Source organism: Myxine glutinosa, chromosome 6 (genome assembly GCF_964187855.1).
Source record: "Myxine glutinosa chromosome 6, kmMyxGlut1.1, whole genome shotgun sequence".
Classification (NCBI taxonomy): domain Eukaryota; kingdom Metazoa; phylum Chordata; class Myxini; order Myxiniformes; family Myxinidae; genus Myxine; species Myxine glutinosa.
In genome coordinates this window covers 28559300-28579852 of record NC_136266.1, presented here as the reverse complement: position 1 = coordinate 28579852, position 20553 = coordinate 28559300, and the positions used below count along the sequence as shown (strand labels likewise).

At 47.4% G+C, this 20553-nt stretch overlaps 1 protein-coding gene across 4 annotated transcripts in view; it reads left to right on the top strand.

Annotated features, from left to right (window-relative positions):
• LOC137429354 (protein PALS2-like) overlaps positions 1–20553 on the top strand; it is a 729474-nt gene that overhangs the window by 149529 nt on the left and 559392 nt on the right. The gene's annotated exons all lie outside the window — the stretch shown is intronic.

Sequence of the window (20553 nt, the reverse complement as noted above, 5' to 3'; positions counted from 1 at the left end):
TGTTCTGGAGGCGGGAGAAAAGAGGAATGAAAGAGTGAAGGTGAGCCGAGAGCCGAGATTTTGGCAGTTTCACCAGAAGAGGGTTGCTCGCAGATCTTAGGTTGTTTGTTCTCTGACTCATTTATTTGTCTTTCTATCTTTGTCTGCAATACCTAAGATATTTCATTCAATATTATGTTGTGCTGTTGTTAACTTTTTCTCCATTTTTGTTGATAATGTCGAGGTCTCTGCCACATAGATGATAGTTGGAATAATAATACACTGATTGAAAATTTTTATTTTCAGACATGTTGGTAACCTGCCCCTCATTGTGTCACTGAGCTTTCCATGTTTTCTCCATGTAGGTTTGATACTTCTCTTTATTTATTGTTCTTGATTCTTTATATATGTGTTTATATATATATAGTATACATATACATATATCTGTGCAGTGTCTGTCTTGTGTTGTGTTGTCTTGTGTTGTCTTGGCTTTGTCACTGAACTACTTTCTCAGACTTTTGTGAAATCGTTCCAAACTTCTGATATGCACATATCTCTCCCGTCGGTATCGCCTAAGGGTATTTTTTTTGGAAAAAATTTCCAATTATTTATTTTATTTTTTGGGGGATTTGTTTCAGGAAAAATAATTTTTTTCAACTTACGTTTTCAATTGCAATTGTTTATAAATTGTGATATCACGTATATTACAAATACATTTGTGCAAAATAATTGTTTGAATTATGATTGGTTTAAACCATGACAAAACGGCAACTCTGGTACAGTCATTTATCTATTTTTCTACACATCTGGGCAGTGTCTGTGTTGACACTTAACGACTCCCTCAAACTTTTGTTTCCGTGGTTGTGAAGTGTTTTTAATAACGTTGTGGTGGTTTTGAATCACGTGGTGGTGAGGTATTTTGAATTATGTGGTGGTGAGGTGTTTTTAAATGATGTGGTGGTGAGGTGTTTTGAATTACCTGGTGGTGAGGTGTTTTGAATTACGTGGTGGTGAGGTGTTTTTAATTATGTGGTGGTGAGGTGTTTTTAAATGATGTGGTGGTGAGCTGTTTTGAATTACCTGGTGGTGAGGTGTTTTGAATTATGTGGTGGTGAGGTGTTTTTAATTATGTGGTGGTGAGGTGTTTTGAATTAGTTGGTGATGAGGTGTTTTTAATTACATGGTGGTGAGGTGTTTTGAATTAGTTGGTGATGAGGTGTTTTTAATTTCGTGGCTGTGAGGTGTTTTTATTACGTGTTTTATGGCTGTGAGGTGTTTTTAATTTCGTGGTGGTGAGGTGTTTTTATTGTGTGTTTTATGGCTGTGAGGTGTTTTGAATTATGTGGTGGTGAGGTGTTTTAAATTACGTGGTGGTGAGGTGTAATCGTCCCAAACTTCCAGTCTGCACTTACCCCTCCCCTATGTGTGTGCTGAGGGGTTCTTTCTTGAAAAAAAAACATTCAACCTAAATCTTCAACCTAAATTGCCTATAAAAATGTAATATCACAAACACAACAAATACATTTGTGCAAAATAATTTTTTGTATTATGTTTGGTGTAAATCATGACAACACAGCAACTCAGGTACAGTCATTATCCTCAGCGAATATAAGCCCGTTCCTCAGTACTGCGCGAGCCGAGCCGAGCTAAGCAAATATATATATTAAAGATCGACGTCCTGAAGCTATGATATATATATAGTTGCTTGGCTCACTGAGGGGCATTTCACATATATATATATATATGTGAATACATATATACAGTCACGTGAAAAAGTAAGTGCTTCCCGTGTAAATTTTGACTTTTTCAACATATTTCAACATACAGCTATTTGATCTTCATTTCAACAATATTGATAGATAAAGGTGATATAATATAACAAATATCATGAAACATTTACATTTTGTAGTCCATTGTAAAATTTAAATGAACATAAATGCAAATTCCGCATGTGGAAAAAGTAAGTACACCCCAACATTTATCACTACTTCAAATACCTAAAATTAGAATCAGGTGCACCAGCTCAGGTGCAAATGATTAGAACATCGTTAGAGAGGATCATGGAGGAATCTGTCTTATTTAAACCTCAGACATTTAATTTGGTTTGATCTTTGTTGTTGAAGTGTGCGGCGTCACCATGCCTAGATCAAAAGAGCTCTCTGAGGCCTTCAGAAAGAAGGTTATAGATGCCTACGAGTTTGGGAAGGGATTTAAAAAGATCTCCAAACAATTTGAAATCAATCATTCGACTGTCCGGAAGATCATCTACAAGTGGAGAAGATTCCAAACAACTGCCAACTTGTTCAGGCCAGGCCGCCACAGCAAGTTCAGCCCGAGAGCAGACCGCAAGATGCTGAAAGAAGTCTCAAAGAACCCCAGAATGTCATCACGGGACCTACAGGTAGCTCTTGCCACTGTTGATGTCAAAGTGCATGAGTCCACCATCAGAAAGAGGCTGCACAAATTTGATCTACATGGGAGGTGTGCCAGGAGGAAACCTTTGCTATCCAGAAAGAACATCAGGGCAAGACTAAAGTTTGCCAATGAACACCGAAGCAAAGACCAGCACTTCTGGAACAATGTGCTCTGGACAGATGAGTCAAAGGTAGAGCTATTTGGCCACAGTACCAGAAGACATGTTTGGCGAAAACCAAAGACAGCATTTTACAACAAGAACCTGATACCAACTGTAAAGCATGGTGGTGGAAATATTATGGTTTGGGGCAGCTTTGCTGCATCAGGGCCTGAGCAGCTCACCATCATAGAATCCACTATGAATTCTTCATTGTACCAGAGTGTGCTTGAGGATAATGTGAGGCCATCTGTCGGAAAGTTGAAGCTCACCCGAAGGTGGACCTTGCAACATGACAAGGACCCTAAACATACCAGTAAATTCACCAAGGAATGGCTGAAAAGAAAGAAATGGAGGGTTCTGGAATGGCCAAGTCAAAGCCCGGATCTAAATCCCATCGAGATGTTGTGGCGAGATTTGAAACTAGCTGTGCATGCAAGAAACCCATCAAACATCGCACAGCTGAAATAATTCTGCATGGAGGAGTGGGCAAAAATTTCTCCCAGTCGATGTTAGAGACTGGTAGGCAGTTATAAGAAACGCCTACTTGAGGTTGTTTCTGCCAAAGGGGGCAATACCACCTATTAGAGCCAAGGGTGTACTTACTTTTTCCGTACATACCCCCACCGGTGGATGCGTACATACCCCCACACCCAGCCAGTGCGAACGCAGACTACAACAACAAAATCGCCTCCCTTTCCAGAATCCACAGCACCAAACAAGTAAACATGGTGGAACATTCAAACATCCACCTTTATAGCCTTCACCACTCACCAACAAAACACACCAGATCATTCATACACACACATACACACACACACACACACACACACACACACACACACACACACACACACACACACACACACACACACACACCACACCAACCAACCACCTACCCTTACAACATACACCACTCAACATACAAAAACACATACACTCATGCAAAAATTCATTCATGCAAAAACACACCCTCACCCACTCACTCACATACACAAAATAAGAAATAATAATAGTGGAAAAAAAAACACACAACCAACCAACCACCTACCCTTATATATATATATATATATATATATATATATATATATATATATATATATATATATATATATATATATATATATGTATATATATATATATATATATATATATATATATATATATATATATATATATATATGTATATATATATATATACATGTATGTATATATATATATATATATATATATATATATATATATATATATATATATATATATATATATATATATACAGTGGAACCTTGACTTACGAGTGCCCCAACTTACGAGTTTTTCGAGATACGAGCCGTCGCTCCGGCGGTTTATTGCTTTGAGATGCGAGCCGAGATCCGAGTTACGAGCTTTCGCCACCCGGTCACGTGGTTATCTTGCCGTTCAAGTACAGTATCTTTGTCGTATAGCGCTGCATTTTAGTTTTCGCATTTCGGTTATTTTGAGTTTTGCCACCAGGTGGGTTCTGGTCACGTGGTTATCTTGCCTGCCGTGCACGTACAGTATCTCTATCGTATAGCGCTGCATTTTAGTTTTCGCATTTCGGTTATTTTGGCGTTGGCGCTGTGTAACGACACTTGCCTCACTCATTTTCGAAACATTTTGAAAGGGAGGAAGAAACAAACCTCGTTGGACAGGTTTTTCTTTAAACGCCCTGCAATTGAAAGCGAGGAAAGTGTGGCGAAAAAGGCAAAAGTTATCCCCTCCACCTCCGCCAGCATCTTCGTCTGATCTTCAAGGTAAATACACTTAATAAAACCAGTTTATTTCTTTACATTGTCTTTTATTATGTACAGTATATACGAGGTCGTGCTTGTTTATACATTATTTGTTATTTATAAAGTACATTTTTCTTATTTAAAAACACGTAACAAAAAAAATTGGTGTGGTTTTTTGGGGACTGGAACGGATTAATAGCATTTCAATGCATTTCAATGGGGAAATTTGATTTGAGATACGAGCAATTTGAGTTACGAGCTCGGTCACGGAACGAATTAAACTCGTAAGTCAAGGTTCCACTGTATATATATATATATATACATATATATATATAAATAAATGTATATTGTTACGGTTTTGTGCGACCCTCGTTCCCTTAACAAGGGGAAATTAAGCCCCTTGTTCTCCTTGGGTCGGCGCAACCGCGAGACTTGAGTCGCGACTTCCGGTCAGACGCGGGAAAGGGTTTCGGGACAATGTTCGCACGTACCTAAGTACCTACGCCGCCGCGCAAGCGGGGATCAAGTCTTGCACGTACCACGCGTAATTTGAGTGCACCCGAGCGGATGGCGCACCACGTGGTCCATGCAATTACCTTGTTATTGGAACCCGATTAAAAAAACCACCTTTAGAGGCCATTTTTCCCCGCAAAGCGGGGGTTGGCCTTTTTCGGGAACCGTGGTTGTTGTTGTTTTTCGGTCCCCTTTTTGAAGCAATGTTTTACGGCCGGATGCCCTTCCTGACGCCAACCCTTTTTGCCGCCTTTAATGACAAACAGGGACTTACCAGTGAACTGGTACTCAATTAGCCGACCTCGGAAGGATGACAGGCTGAGTCAACCCCCCTGGTGTTAATTCAGCGATTGACCGGGATTCGAACCCAGGATCCTAGGATCCTAAGCCGGCACCCTAGCCGCTAGCCCAACACCAGGGTTTAGAGCCCTGGTGGAACACCAGGGTGGAACCCGATTAGAGCGATATAATTCGTACCATGCTTACTCAATAGATGGAAATGACAGGAACGCTCAAATAGAAGGAAGAACACAGGTTTATTTACAGCTATACAAGGCGAAGAGACACAGAGCAGGCACTTAAGCAGTCTTCGGTTATTCCCCAGAAAATGGGCCCGTTCACGCTCAAAGGGGGAATGAAGGAAGGAATGTTCATGCGCTGAACACGCCGGCTTTGTTGTTCAGTAACAGCTCGCCCGGCATGGCCCTTTGCGGTCACAGCACGTCCCTCCACGAAGGCAGGCAGGCAGGCGGGAGGGATCCTCACAGCGCGTATCTCAAACAAAGGCAGGCAGGCGAATATGCACGTCTCTCGCCCGGCACGGCGGTCCCTCACAGCGCGATTTATATAACGGTGCGCTTTCACCCACGTAACTCAACAGAGGATCTGCCTCAAGCTCAACCGAGCATTTAACTTGTAACTCAATTCAACACAGCGCTTCAAACTGATAACTCAAGCTCATCATTCAGCGCAGGTCCTCCTCAAACTTAGTTCAGCGCACCTCTCCTCAGAACTGAGGTGGGGGCTTTTTGGTACAGGGTTATATTGCCACGCCCTGGCCTGCCTCGAATGTTCCAAACCATGCCTTTTGCCGCAGTGCTAAGCCACTCCCCTCGAGCCCTGATTGGCAGTTCGTGCTTACCGGTCACTCCCACTTCTCCTGTTCCGCCTTCCTTCGGCTTGCCTCGACTTGCCAGGCCGGCCTCGTGGTAATTTGCGCCAAAACCCAAAGCATCGAGGCGGCATAAAGCATTGGAAGGGGACCTAACTCTCATTATTCTACTCAACGCAAAACTACACATAGGAAAGGTCTATGCTTACACTTACTAAGAAATAACTGAGCTTAAACGAGGCTACATGTTGTAGTGTGATTAACTATGAGGGGAAAATTAACCTTTATTGCAAAAACACAGAACTGCAACACTACCCCCCTCCCTCGTCAGACTCGTCCCCGAGTCGAACCCAACAACTGAAACGACCGGTTAGAGAATGACATGCAAAATTAACTTTACTTTTACATGTGACATACAGGTGTGGTTCCCCCTAACATTGACTCTAACACGTGTATGCGACAGTTTTAAAACACTAAATATGTCCCCCCTAATGCGTTGAGTAGCTACCTATCAGATTCACACCCACAATTAACCGAATTCTGGAATTTGTCAAACTAAACACATAGCCGGTGGGTAGCATTTTTATATACAAGCACAGAAACTTAATTTATTTACAATTCTATGACCCAGGACCTGTCCTTTTTGGAAGAGAAGATTGGAGGGGAGAGAAAGCACAGCAAAAACACAACACACTCAAAATCATAACACTTGCTGCTTGCTTCTTGCTTCTTGCTTCTTCTGTGTGCATATATCAAACTGGCTAGCTCCCAGACCGGCATGCAGGCCATTTTTAATCTTCAGGGCTACCTAAACTTACACTTCTTCTCATCCCGAGCACACCATGATAAAAATGCACAACAAATGCTTTTATTTCATTTCGTTGCCAGGCAGGGCCAACATTATGTGGTCCGACTGCGTGACATTAATGCCACTCAACACAAGTGGTCCGAAGGTGCAAGATGGTTTTGCAGCAAGGTGCTGCACAGCAGAGGTGCAAGGCCACAAAGCTTGTGGTCCATAAGTGTAATAATGTGCAGCAAAGTGCTGTACAGATGTAGCAAGGTGCAGAAAGAATGCTGCACAGGTCGATGGTGCTGCACAGTTCTACCTCCAAAATGGTCCTTGGGTGGTGGGGAGAGACAAAGCACGACCAGCAAAGCGGAAAGGGCGCAACGGCACACAGAAAAACAAGGTAATGCAATGCGAGGGGCGCGGAAGAGCGAGCAGAGCAGGCTCGTCCCTAGCCGTCCGTACCCCCCACCGTCGGCTTACACTACCCTAGCCTTCCTTGTATTTACAAATCGTCTCTTCGCCTTGTCTCCCATATCCCCCTCTAATCCAAATTCGTCTCCCAATCCCTCCCAGGAAGGAAGGAATGGAACAAACACAATGTCTCATCACGTCACGATGCGTCTCACCACTCAAACCGTTTACAGAACCCTGGTGTGGAGCTTCGTCCTCCTTGGTGACTGGCTGTGGATGGTGCGAAGCGATTTCTCATCCTAACTACACTACTGACATTTACTCTGTTAAACTGCCCAGGGCCGTACCCTGCCAATCGGCCTCTTTAAACAATGTGGTTCTACAAACCCGAATTCCCATTGTCCACTCTGCGGTGCCCTTGAAATTTGGGTCTCACTCCCGCAAATTTTCTCTCTGTGCCCTTGCACAATTTTGGGGCTGGGTCGTGTGGATCCACTAGCAGGTCTACCTACCTGCGCACCTCCGCCACTGAAGTCGCCACCCGAGCTTACCTGCTCCTGCGACTACCTAACTGGGGAAGGCCCCTCCTGGCACTTTACCCCCTGATGCCCACTTTGGCATTGGGCAACCCGGGTCCTTCCTTTGGATCCTCGGGCCCAACTCACACTACAACTAACCGGCTCCCAGAGCCTACCTGTGGCCTCACCTGGCTGACAAACTACCAGTGGCAGAGTGCCCCAATAACCATACGCACCAATTAAACCACACGCCCTGGCATTCCACATACTCATGCACTCAACCAAGCACTACTTGCTACTGCCCGCACCACAGGTGTCAATATCCATACAAATTTTGCCTATGCCCTCTACCTGGATTTACACTACCCCCCCCTCCCCCGGGCTTTCACAAATGGGTTCCATCTCCCCCCATTCAGTCCTTCGCACCATGCATTCCACACCTTTTATTCCCACACCAAGCATTCCACACCACTTATTCTCACACACAATTTATTACGCACACCCTTTTGTCTTGCACACCTTTTGTGCTCACACACATCTTTCCTCGCACACTACTTTCCATACACCTCAACACAATTCCATTTGTTTTCCACACACAATTCCTCAAACACTACTACACAATTCCTCAAACATACAGCATCATCTAGCTACCTGAGTTCCCCTAAAACTCGTGCTTCCCTGTCGTCCCTTTAAACTAAGCACTCCCTTTGTCATTATCATCCATCTATCCTCTCTACGTCCCCTCTGCAGTACAGTGTCACTACTTTAATCTCGTCCCTAAGGTTTTCTAGGCGCCTATCATTATCCTATCCCTCCCTTGGCTCGCTTCGGTGCCCCATGGAGGTAACCATTGCTGGCACCTCCATGTGCCTACCACTGCCATCCCCCTAAACGAATGCTCATGGGCCCTGGTCGTGTGAGGAATGGTGACACTACCATTCCTCCACTTAGGGTACACTACTTTCATCAGTCCACTACACTCGAGCCTCACCAAGTGGATGTACGTTGTCATGGCTCGGCCTCGCAGGGCCGAGCGATCCATTCGAGTGGTTTGTCTCCTGTAAGGGGTGTCCGTCCGGCATTTTCGATCCAGGGGAGGAGGTATGGATGGGCCGAGGTGCAGGGCCCCATCCCTGCGCGGGGCCTTGCGGTCCCACGCACGGTGACCCAACCGGCCACGGTCGGAGCACCGCACCCGCCAAGGTGCGCGGCTCAGAACTCTCCTACTTCCCCTTGAACCTTGCCGATTGCCTTTGCCGCCGCGGCACGGCACCAACCATACAGTGGGGGGGGGGGGGGGGGGGGGCGGTATCAACGAATCGTGCACGTCGGTCCTTGTGAAACCGCCGCGGCATCGATCCCCGCCGGTCCCTGCTGCACACAACTCACCGGGGGCTCGCGTCTGCTATCCGTCCCGCTAAACGCTACCCCGGTCGGTGTCGATGCTTGAGCCGCGTCCTCACTACTCGCGACCCACTCCGCACTCGCACACCCAGGCGTCCCCGCGCCCCCCATACACTCCGTTACTGCACTCTCCTGCACACACCCTTTAGTTAGGTCCAAAACTTCAATTCCGTGACCATTTTCTGGCTAGTAAGGTTTGACGATTGATTTGACTTCTATTGACATTTTATAACAAAAATAGCCTCTATATCCCTCCCAAAAATCCCGTCATTTTTCGCCAGAGGCCCGAATCCAAGATGACCGCCGGCACTATCTTGAAAAATTAAATTTTGAACCAGAACACCTAGAATCACGTACAAAGACACTTTTTTGGGTAATTTGACCACGAGGATTCCGAATCTGACATTAGTTTGACGTTATGACATTATTTTGACCCAGAAATCCAAGATGGCCACCATCTAGTAGAGCGAAAATGCAACTTTTGTACTTAAACATGTTAAAGAAACTACCTCCATAAGGATATCTTGCAGTAAAGTAATTGATGATTGCATGACAAGTAAACTCATTACACTTCAAAATAAGCTATTTTTAATAGCTGTGACTTGAACAGTTTTCAAATGAAGTAATTAATCAATATGACCTTTAATTATATGATTAGTCTGAATCAGAGCATTCTGCTTCACTAGAATCTGAATCATCAGATTCCGATGAATCTCCCCGCCTTTGTACATCATCATCTCGCTCCTCATTCCCCTCCTGGCTCTCATCTTCCTCACTCTCTTCAGCTGGCCCTGGTGCAGGTAGATGTGTCGGGAGAGCAGGTTGCGTGTGGCGGACAGGGCGACAGCGACCACCCACCAGCTCCCAGCCATGTCCGAGTGGCGAGGGGTGGTGTTTCTTGGAGGGATGACGCACAAGATATGCCAAGTAGTTTGCTCGGAGGCAGTGTTGGCGTAGGCTGTCTGCATCTGGAGGGAGACGGATAAATGATTTGTTTTTCAGTGTCTTCCACTTTGCTGCACAGGCCTCAGCCATGGTGCTACTCTTTTCGTCGCCATAGATAGAACTGGAAGAGCTCCTCTAGCACCTCCTCCTCAAGGTCAAGGCTATCTCCACACAGCGAGAGCTGCCGTCGAGCCACAGGGCTCTTCGCCACCCGGTCATACACCAACTTCTTACCCTTGCCATAGAAGCCTGAGTTGGCATCACAGCCTGTCATACAGTGCAGCTGCACAATACAGTCTGCCATCTCGTCATTAACCAGGCCATGACATAAGATAGTCTCCTTCTTCCTCTTGATACAGAGCTTTCCGGGCAGCTGCTGCGAGATGACTGCTGCCGCGACATAGGCATCGGTATCAGCGGTATCAATGACAACAGGGCCACTGTAGCCTGATTCACGCAGAACTGCGTAAGCAGAAAAGAGGACAGTATCAGCCTCAGACTGGTCAAAGCTGTAGTTCTCCATTGGTTGCTGGGTTGACAAATTGGTGCAGTGGGAGCCAACAGAGTAGACAATCTCTGCATCAACACTCTCTGCAAGGTCTGTCAGGTAGGTGCATATCAGCTTTTGCATCCGCCCCTTGTTGCTGACACTACATAGAAGTGTTTTGAATGCTTGGGCAGAAGGGAAGGGGTCATTCAATTTCATGTAGGTGTTGGGTATATGTGCCTTACCCTGTACCCGCAGGTCTTGCTCGTCATCTTTAGTAGAGTATGGTGTGTCATATGGGTCATTCACACAGAAGATACGTTCAGCATCACCATGGCGGGCAAGGATGATGGAAGACACCTTGTGGACATAGTCTGACCACTTGTATGGGGTGCCATGTTGCGTCTGTCGATCCTCTGCTGATGGAGTTGCCATCCTCCAAATCATGCCCATGTCGATGAGAGCGGTGTAGGGTTCCTGCAGATATACAGATTGCAGAGAGAGTTTCTGGATGAGCTTACTCTTCTGTGTCTTCCTGTATGTTCCGTTGGAGTTGAATAAAGCCACACACTCCTCAACAACACGATGTTCCAGCAACTCAGTGAGGTCCACAAGATGACTGACCTCAACCAGGTTGATCACTGCCTTGAGAGCATTCTGCTCCATTTCAGCAGCTCTCGTTTTGAGTTCCTCCCTGGGCTTCTCCGTGTCTGGCATCTTGGCAAATGTCAAGCATTTACTCAGAGGGACAGGTGCATGAAGGGAGGTATTCTTACTGAATACCCGCTCCTGCAAAAAGGCGGTCACCATCCACGTCCACACGAGCAAGGGCATGAAAAATGCTCCGCTTGCACTGATGCTTTGTACTTGATGAGAACATAGTGGGCTTTGGCCGGATGGGAGGCTCCCCACGTTTTATCGTCCTATACGGCTTAACTACCTGCATCCCAGATGCCTTCTCAGTTAGTGCCTGTGACACAGTCTTTGCGTCTGTGATGCGTGTTTGCTCATCCTGGATGTTAGCCTCATAATCCGGTACAAGACGTTCTAGACGCTGCAGAAACATCCAGTTACAGTGGTGTGCAGTACCCCCTCCTGTCAACGTGTCGTTGGTAAAGTCATCATTGTCAATGATACGAATGCTTGGTTCTCCCTCAGCGATCTCATCAGGACAGATCAAACATCGCTCGAGGTCATGCATGGTCCAGAGGTCACGTAGGAGAAGCACGTTCGGGTAGCTGATCCCCATGCCCAGCTTGTAGTAAGAGTCAATAAGCTCCTTGCTGCGAGTCATCCCATGAAGGGTGACGGTGGCATTGATGGCGGTAGTGGTGGGTCGCTTTGTAATGTACTGCGTGATGAGAGAGGTGAGAGAGAGTGTGCTGGGAGACAGATCTACCTCCTTCTTCCCCTGCAAAGCAGATAGCAGCTGCACCATGAGAGGCGAGAGCTCTTCCTCCTCTTCTAGCTCCTCGACTCTTGGCGGCCATGGGATGGGTTTGATTGACTTGACATCATCCTTGAGCCGCTTAGCCACATTGTGCACCAGTTGTTCACTGCCAACACCGATGGCGGAGAGTGCTGCTTCAACATATGAACCACCCCCAGACGTGTCATAGACTAGGTCGCTCTGGTTTCTCTGAGGGCGGGAGTGGAAGACGATCTTGCCCTCAAACTCCCGGGTCAGGATATCTTTGATAAAGGATGACTTGATGCTGGATGTTGAGAAGCCATACCGAGATATGATAGAGCTGTAGTCTTTGAGGAGGCTCTGTAGTGACCTTAGCTCACGTTCCTCAAAGATAACTGTTCTGATGTGGTCAAAGAAGATAGTCTGAGCCTCACGGAGATTGACATTGTGCATGCGTGGGAGTTTGTCATCTTCACTCATTTTCTGGTAACTACGCACATATTTCAACCAGCATTTGTTGTGATATCTGATCTCAATCGCATATGGGTCATCAGCTGCATAATCGATCACACAGTTGATTCTGTCTCGCATGCTCTGATCTTCGAGGACCACCGTGTGACTTGAACGTTGCCCATGCATTATCATACGAAATCAGGGACAGCTTTGATTCTGGGTGCTTTGCCGACTCCGGTTTACAGCACCAGACACATTTTGTTTTTTCATGTATCAGCCCTTCTACACTTGATCGCAGCCGCTTGGCAGGTGGAGAAGCAGCCGGGGGGAAAGCCTCAGACATGGACGAAGACTGAGATTGGCATTCCTTGACTTCTCGTTTTTTCTGTCTTGTCTTGGCCTGCTCCAGTTTATTAGCATTCCATAAGGTCAGCCTACATGATTTATGGACACATTGTCTGCCGGGACCATTATCCCAATTGACTGTTGCATAAACGTCTCCGAACTTGTCAAGACCGCTCCATAACAGGGCTTTTTTCTTGGGATTTTCCCAACTCTCAACGGAGGTAACGACATCAGTGGCTTCATTGCAAAGCCCGCCACACTGGAGGGCACACGGAACGGTGGACATTCTCTTGACAGCTATCTTCTGAATACTGCGCTTCTCAGTGCCGTCTCATTCGCTCGTATACTCCCTGGAAAGACAGAAATAAGTATATGACATTACACACACAGACAAATAAAAAACAAGAAAATAGCAATTCACTAATCAGGACCTCAATTCCGTGGCCAGTATAGATTTAGCCAAAATAATGTGTTAATTCATGATCATATGTTCTCCCATTTAAAAGTTGCATTTTCACTCTACTGGATGGTGGCCATCTTGGATTTCTGGGTCAAAATAATGTCATAACGTCAAACTAATGTCAGATTCGGAATCCTCGTGGTCAAATTACCCCAAAAAGTGTCTTTGTACGTGATTCTAGGTGTTCTGGTTCAAAACTTAATTTTTCAAGATAGTGCCGGCGGTCATCTTGGATTCGGGCCACTGGCGAAAAATGCCGGGATTTTTTGGAGGGACATAGAGGCTATTTTTGTTATAAAATGTCAATAGAAGTCAAATCAATCGTCAAACCTTACTAGCCAGAAAATGGTCACGGAATTGAAGTTTTGGACCTAACTACTTCTCTTACACACTCAGTTGCACACCACCCATGTGCACTCGTACCTTCCACAAACTCCGTTACACACTCTTCCCGCACACAGTCTGGTGTGCATTCTCCCTCACACTCTGTAACATGCTCGGGTGTGCACTCCTGCATACACTCTGCAACACACTCTCCCGTTACACACTCCGTAACACCTTCGGGTGTGCACTCTCCTGTTACACACCCAATCATCACACAGCCTGGTGCACACTTTTCTTGCTCACGCTTCAGCGCACACTCTTCCGTTACACACTCCTTAACACCCTCGGGTGTGCACTCTCCTGTTACACACCCAATCATCGCACACTCTGGCACACACTTTCCTCGCTCATGCTTCGGCGCACACTCTCTCTCGTACCGTGCACCAGTCGCCCTCGTACACCGCACAATGGACCTTCCGCGACCGCCCGGGTCTCGTTTCTGTCCCAAGCGCGCCAAAAACCCGTCCGCGCCAAACACATTTGCGCCATTATTTCTCACCTCGGGGTCCTCCTTCCCCGGCTTCTTCGCCAGCACCTGTAAACCTTTATTGGGGTTAGCAAGCACAGCATCACGGTGTGAATACAGACTTTGTACTGGTTCCATTTCTACCTCCCATGATTTATTCCCCGATTCTACCGTCTCTTCGGCCCCAATTATTTCTTTAATTCCAATTATTACTTTCTCTACCTCGACAATCGTCGGCGCCCATAAAATTTCTTTTTCCGATTCGATGATCGTCGGTTTTTCTACCACCTCCTATCACGTCACGACCCTCATAGCCCCGGTCAATTTAGCCATGCTCTGCCCAAGCTCGCTCCCCACGCGTTCCTCACACTGCTTCACCTCGTCGCGCACCACCGCGACCTTCTCGCTCAACCCGTGCCCAATGTCCTCCCCCATCTCCCCATAAAATCTTTTATTTCTTTCTTCATGTTATTATTTATCCCACGAAGTTTGTCTGTTTGGGCATCCATTGTTTCTTTCAATTCGTCCTTCTTACGCCTTGCTTCGTCCCTCATTTCTTTCAATCGACCACTCATTTTGTTTTCCAACCCCTCCATGTCACACCTTACTTCGTCCCTCTGGGTGTCCATTTTCGCCTTTATTTGGACCATAAATAATCGCATGTACCCTGGTATCGCGGGCTCGGCTTCCGCCGCCATGTTCGAGGCGCCGCCATTTTCTTTGCCAACTGCTGCACCCTTTTCAGCTTCCACTACAAACTGTCTCTCCAGGTCCTGAGTCATTAATTTCTCTTCTTCTACTACCCCCGTCGGCATTCGACTGCCTTGGCCAGCCATGGTACGAATATAATTTGGATTTTTACAAACTAAATTTCGTTCGCTCGTAATTTCGAGTGCGTGAAGCGCACTCCAGGTCCAATCCCACTCCCGGACACCAAATGATACGGTTTTGCGCGACCCTCGTTCCCTTACCAAGGGGAGATTAAGCCCCTTGTTCTCCTTGGGTCGTCGCAACCACGAGACTTGAGTCGCCACTTCCGGTCAGATGCGGGACAGGGTTTCGGGATAATGTTCGCATGTGCCTAAGTACCTACGCCGCCGCAGAAGCGGGGATCAGGTCTCGCACAAACCACGCGTAATTTGAGTGCACCCGAGCGGATGGCGCACCACGTCGTCCGTGCAATTACCTTGTTATTGGAACCCGATTAGAGCGATATAATTCGTACCATGCTTAGTCAATAGATGGAAATGACAGGAACGATCAAATAGAAGGAAGAACACAGGTTTATTTACAGCTATACAAGGCGAAGAGACACAGAGCAGGCACTTAAGCAGTCATAGGTTATTCGCCCAGACAATGGGCCCGTTCACACTCACAGGGGGAATGAAGGAAGGAATGTTCATGCGCTGAATGCGCTGGCTTTGTTGTTCAGGAAAAGCTCGCCCAGCGTGGCCCTCTGCGGTCACAGCACGTCCCTCCACGAAGGCAGGCAGGCAGGCGGGAGGGATCCTCGCAGCGCGTATCTCAAACAAAGGCAGGCAGGCGAATATGCACGTCTCTCGCCCGGCATGGCTGTCCCTCACAGCGCGATTTATATAACGGCGCGCTTTCACCTTCGTAACTCAACAGAGGATCTGCCTCAAGCTCAACCGAGCATTTAACTTGTAACTCAATTCAACACAGCGCTTCAAACTGATAACTCAAGCTCATCACTCAGCGAAGGTCCTCCTCAAACTTAGTTCAGCGCACCTCTCCTCAGAACTGAGGTGGGGGCTTTTTGGCACAGGGTTATATTGCCACGCCGTGGCCTGCCTCGAATGTTCCAAACCATGCCTTTTGCCGCAGTGCTAAGCCACTCCCCTCGAGCCCTGATTGTCAGCTCATGCTTACCGGTCACTCCCACTTCTCCTGTTCCGCCTTGCTTCGGCTTGCCTCGTGGTAATTTGTGCCAAAACCCAAAGCATCGAGGCGGCATAAAGCATTGGAAGGGGACCTAACTCTCATTATTCTACTCAACGCAAAACTACACATAGGAAAGGTCTACGCTTACACTTACTAAGAAAATACTGAGCTTAAGCGAGGCTACATGTTGTAGTGTGACTAACTATGAGGGGAAAATTAACCTTTATTGCAAAAACACAGAACTGCAACACCTACCCATATATATATGTATATATATATATATTGTTACGGATCTCAGAGACGGCACTCCCCTTAGCAAAGGGGGGGTTAATACCCTTGGCCTGTTAAGCTGGCCGTCTCTGGTCCTGGTACTTGTAACGCTCTTTTGCGGGGTGGGATTGATCAGGGTTATTGGTCAAGGTGTTATCCCGAATACCTTCACCAATCCCTCCGCAAAACAGGGAGACAAGTACCGCTCGAACCACGGACAAGATGGTATTTGCCGAGCGGTTTAGCAATCCGCGGTTCGAGTCGTTATCAATTGACAAAACCCGATTCCGAGCGTTGGCCAAATCGTGCCACAGGTATTCAATCGAAAGAAAAGACGAAAGCGATCGGGGAAGAATGAAACCAAAAGGGTAAGAAATAACAGACATTTATTAATTATGTACAACAAACCAAAGGAAGAGGAACGAAAGAAATATACAGGACGAAGAAGAAGAAGATACATAGGGCAGCCTTAAACAGTCTTATATTAAACCCCAGACAACAAAATGGACAGACAACAGACTTACACGACAAGGGAATAGCAGGCAGGAATCACTGGAGGAGGGGATGAGAAGGCCCAGGCAGACGGTGGCGTCGTGGTCCGGCTCCAGGAGTCGACTCGCGTCGTGGCGGGAAACCCTGGCAGGCCCGTTCTGATGGCTCCTCCCCCTTCTTCTCCGAGATGGAGCACATGGGCAATGGCATCTGGTGGGGAGTTAGCAAACCACTCGCACCGCGTTTGAAGGGAACGAAAGGGACCTATTTTATTTGATTAATGCAACGCAGATTCAACTACTGGGAACAGATCCTTAACTGAAACACATAATAATGAAATAACTACGAAGAGGGCCTATGGTTCGCTACGTGTTGTTCATGGACTAACTAGGGTGCGATCTTTAACCAGCCAATTGAAGGGGATATTTATAGGGGAGACATTTATAAGGGATACATTTACTAAAATTTACTAGTGAAGGTTCTAAAAACCGTAACACAGCACCCGTTTTTCCTCGAGGGTCGTCTCGACCCGAACTAACTTTACTTAATGTGACACTCAGGTGTAATAACCCTCTACTGTTAACCTTACCCTTGAGTGCGACAGTTTTAAAACAACGACGTATGTCCCGCCTGCTGCATTGCATCCTACTTAACAGACTCACACCCACAGGATAACCGAATTGCGGAATGGTCTTCAAACTATACATTTACGGTGGGGAGCATTATTTACAAAGCACTAATTTGTATTTACACGGCAAACCCAGGACCTGTTATTTTGGGAGACAAAAAGATGTTCCTGAAAAAGAGGAAGAGCATGCACTGCACTGCATCGATACACCATACTCAAGTGCCCGGGGATGCACAATTGATATTGTAGTGCACCCCCGAGCACAAGAGCATTACAAAGCACCAAAGCACCATCAGCACCAATAAGCACCATGAACACACAAAGCACCATCCAGTGCTCATTGCACACACATTTCAAATAAAAACAAGCAAACAAACGGTTGTCCGGTTCTTCTTGCTGCTCCTGCTCTGCTGGTCCGATGTTTCTTCCAGATGTTGTCCTTCTTGTGGCTTGCTGCCTATTTGCAAATAATAAAAAGGCACAACACGCATCCATTTTTATTTAGGGCCCACAGGGGCCAACTATGGGTGGGCCACCTGTATGGCAAAAAGGGGCCACCTCACCGTGGTCCGCAAGCCAACTCCTCTCTGGCCATCATGGCCGGTCCCAGCAGAGGGGCCAGGCCCCAACACGTGGGGTCCATCAGTGTGTGGTGCTTAGCCACAGAAACATGTGGTCCATATTGTGGTGCTAGGCCGCAAGTCATGCGGTCCATAAGGTGGTGTATCGATCCAGGCAGGCTGTGCAGCAGCGGCTCGGGCACACAAATGCGGCTCCTGCACGCTTTCCCCTCAGTGCCCAGAGAGCACGGTCCATAGGTGGGGAAGGAGGACAAAGCAAAGTTAGCGGGGTGCAAGGGTACCCATCAACACAAGGTAATGCAGAGGTGAGGTGCGCAGGAGAGCGAGCGGAGAAAGATCGTCCCTATCGTACGTCACCACCCCCAAAACCCCCCCGTCACCTACTCTACCCTTGCCCCTTACCCCATATTTACACAACAATTTACAATTCGTCTCTACGTCCTGTCTTCCCCATATCTCCCCTCTATACCAAATTCGTCCACAATCCCTCTAACCAAATTTGCCATCAATTCAAATTCCTCATCAATTCCTCATAAGGAGGAAGAGATGGAACAACAAGCACGATGTCATCCCCACGTCATGATGCGTCTCACCATTCCAAAACATTTGCACAAAAAAACATGGTGTGGAGTCTTGTCATCACCTCAAGTGAGTGGCTGCAGATGGTGCGAAGGGATTTCCATCCTAACTATCCTCTAAATGACTTTAACACTTTTACTCTACCCGGGGTCTTTCCCTGCAAAACCATTGGCCGTCTTACACTATGTGGCTCTAAGAACCGAACTCCCATTGACCAAACTGTGGTGCTCACCAATTTGGGGTCTCACTCCCCCGATTCAACTCCCTGTGCCTTCGCACAATTTCAGGGCTGAGTCGTGTGGCTCCGCTAGCAGGTCTACTCACCTGCACACCTCCGCCACTGCAGTTGCCTCCGAGCTTACCTGCTCCTTACCCTAACCTATCTACCTGGGGAAGGCCCTCTGGCGCTCTCCCCACTCGGTGCCCTCTCTGGCACTGGGCTACGCGGGTCCGTCCTCCGGATCCTCGGGCCCCATTCACAACTCTACTGGCTCCCATAGCCCACCTGCGGCCTCACCTGGCCGACATCCTCACAGTGGTGGAGTGCCCATTTAACCACACACACACTAACAGGCCACACGCCCAGCCATTTCCACTTCACTAATGCACCCATCCAACCACCATTCTACCACACGCACCACAGATGCCAATATCCACCACAATTTACCTATACCCTCTACCTACTTTTAAACTACCCTCCCTGGGTATTCATGAAAGGGATCCATCTTCCCCATCTACTCCTTTCGCACCAACCACTCCACTCCACATATTCCACACTACTCACTCCACACCATCCATTCCATACTCCATTCCATCTATTCCATACTCCATTCCATGCTCCATTCACTCCAGGCCATCTATTCCATACTCCATTCCATCTATTCCACACAACCATTCTCCATACACCTGTACTTCACTTACACACCTGTGCTCACACACACCTGGTGGCTCTTGCACCCGTCTCTCCTCCAGGACCATTCATTCAATACTACGCACTCAACTCACACTTTTCACAATACACTGCTCAATCACCTCCCTCACACACACTGCATCGTCTAAGCTGACTACCCCCCCCTTCTGAAACTCGCGCTTCCCAGTCGTCCCTTATCCTATTGCGCTCCCTCGTCATTATCATCCAACGAATCTACCTACGTCCCCTACTACAGGTACATGTCGCTACTTAACTCTACAGTTACCTATGGTCAGCTATTTCTCTATACAATTATCCAAACCCTCCCTGGCTTGGTTTTCACTGCCATAACCCCATAAACTATAGCTCATGTGCCTGGGTGGATGTGAGGGATGGTGGATTTACCATCCCTCCACATCGGACATCTCTCACTATCAATTTTGCCCATCCAAAAAATTTTTCCAATCAAATTTGCCAATCATTACTGCCAATCATTTTTACCCATCAAATTTGCCAATCATTACTGCCAATCCTATTCACTATTCCCAATTTCGAATCAAAACACTATCATCATCACAGTTCGCTATATCTGAGCCTCTCGGTCGTCATGACATTTTCAAAGCTCGGCTTCGCAAAGCCGAGCAATGCATGCGGGTGGTTTATCTACTGCAGGTTGGGTCCGTCTGGCATTCGGTTCAGGGGAGGAGATTTGGTTGGGCCGAGATTCAAAGCACCATCCCGGTGCTGGGCCTTTCGTTCCCAAGCACGATGGGCCAACCTTGCCCGGGTGGGACGCCGCCACCACAAGGGGGCGCCGTTCCGATCCCTCCTACCTTCCCTCGAACCGGACCGGTCGCCTTGCCCGGCAAAGCCCGGACTCGACTGTGCGGGGCCCGGCCCGGATCGTGCACGACGCTCCAAAGAGGAGCGACGCAGCACCGATCCCCGCCGGCTCCCGCAATACCCAAAGCCCGGCACGGACCGAGAGCTCGCGTCGGTTAAACGTCGGTCTAACCGCTATCCCGTTTAACGTCGATGCTTCACTTGCATGCTCACACCACTCATTCCGTTCGTTGCTCATACATCCCACACTCTCCGTCAATTCCACCACCGCACTCTCTGTTACACACCACTCGCTGTCCGCACACTCCATAACACACCTTGGCGCACACTCGTCGTTCGCAC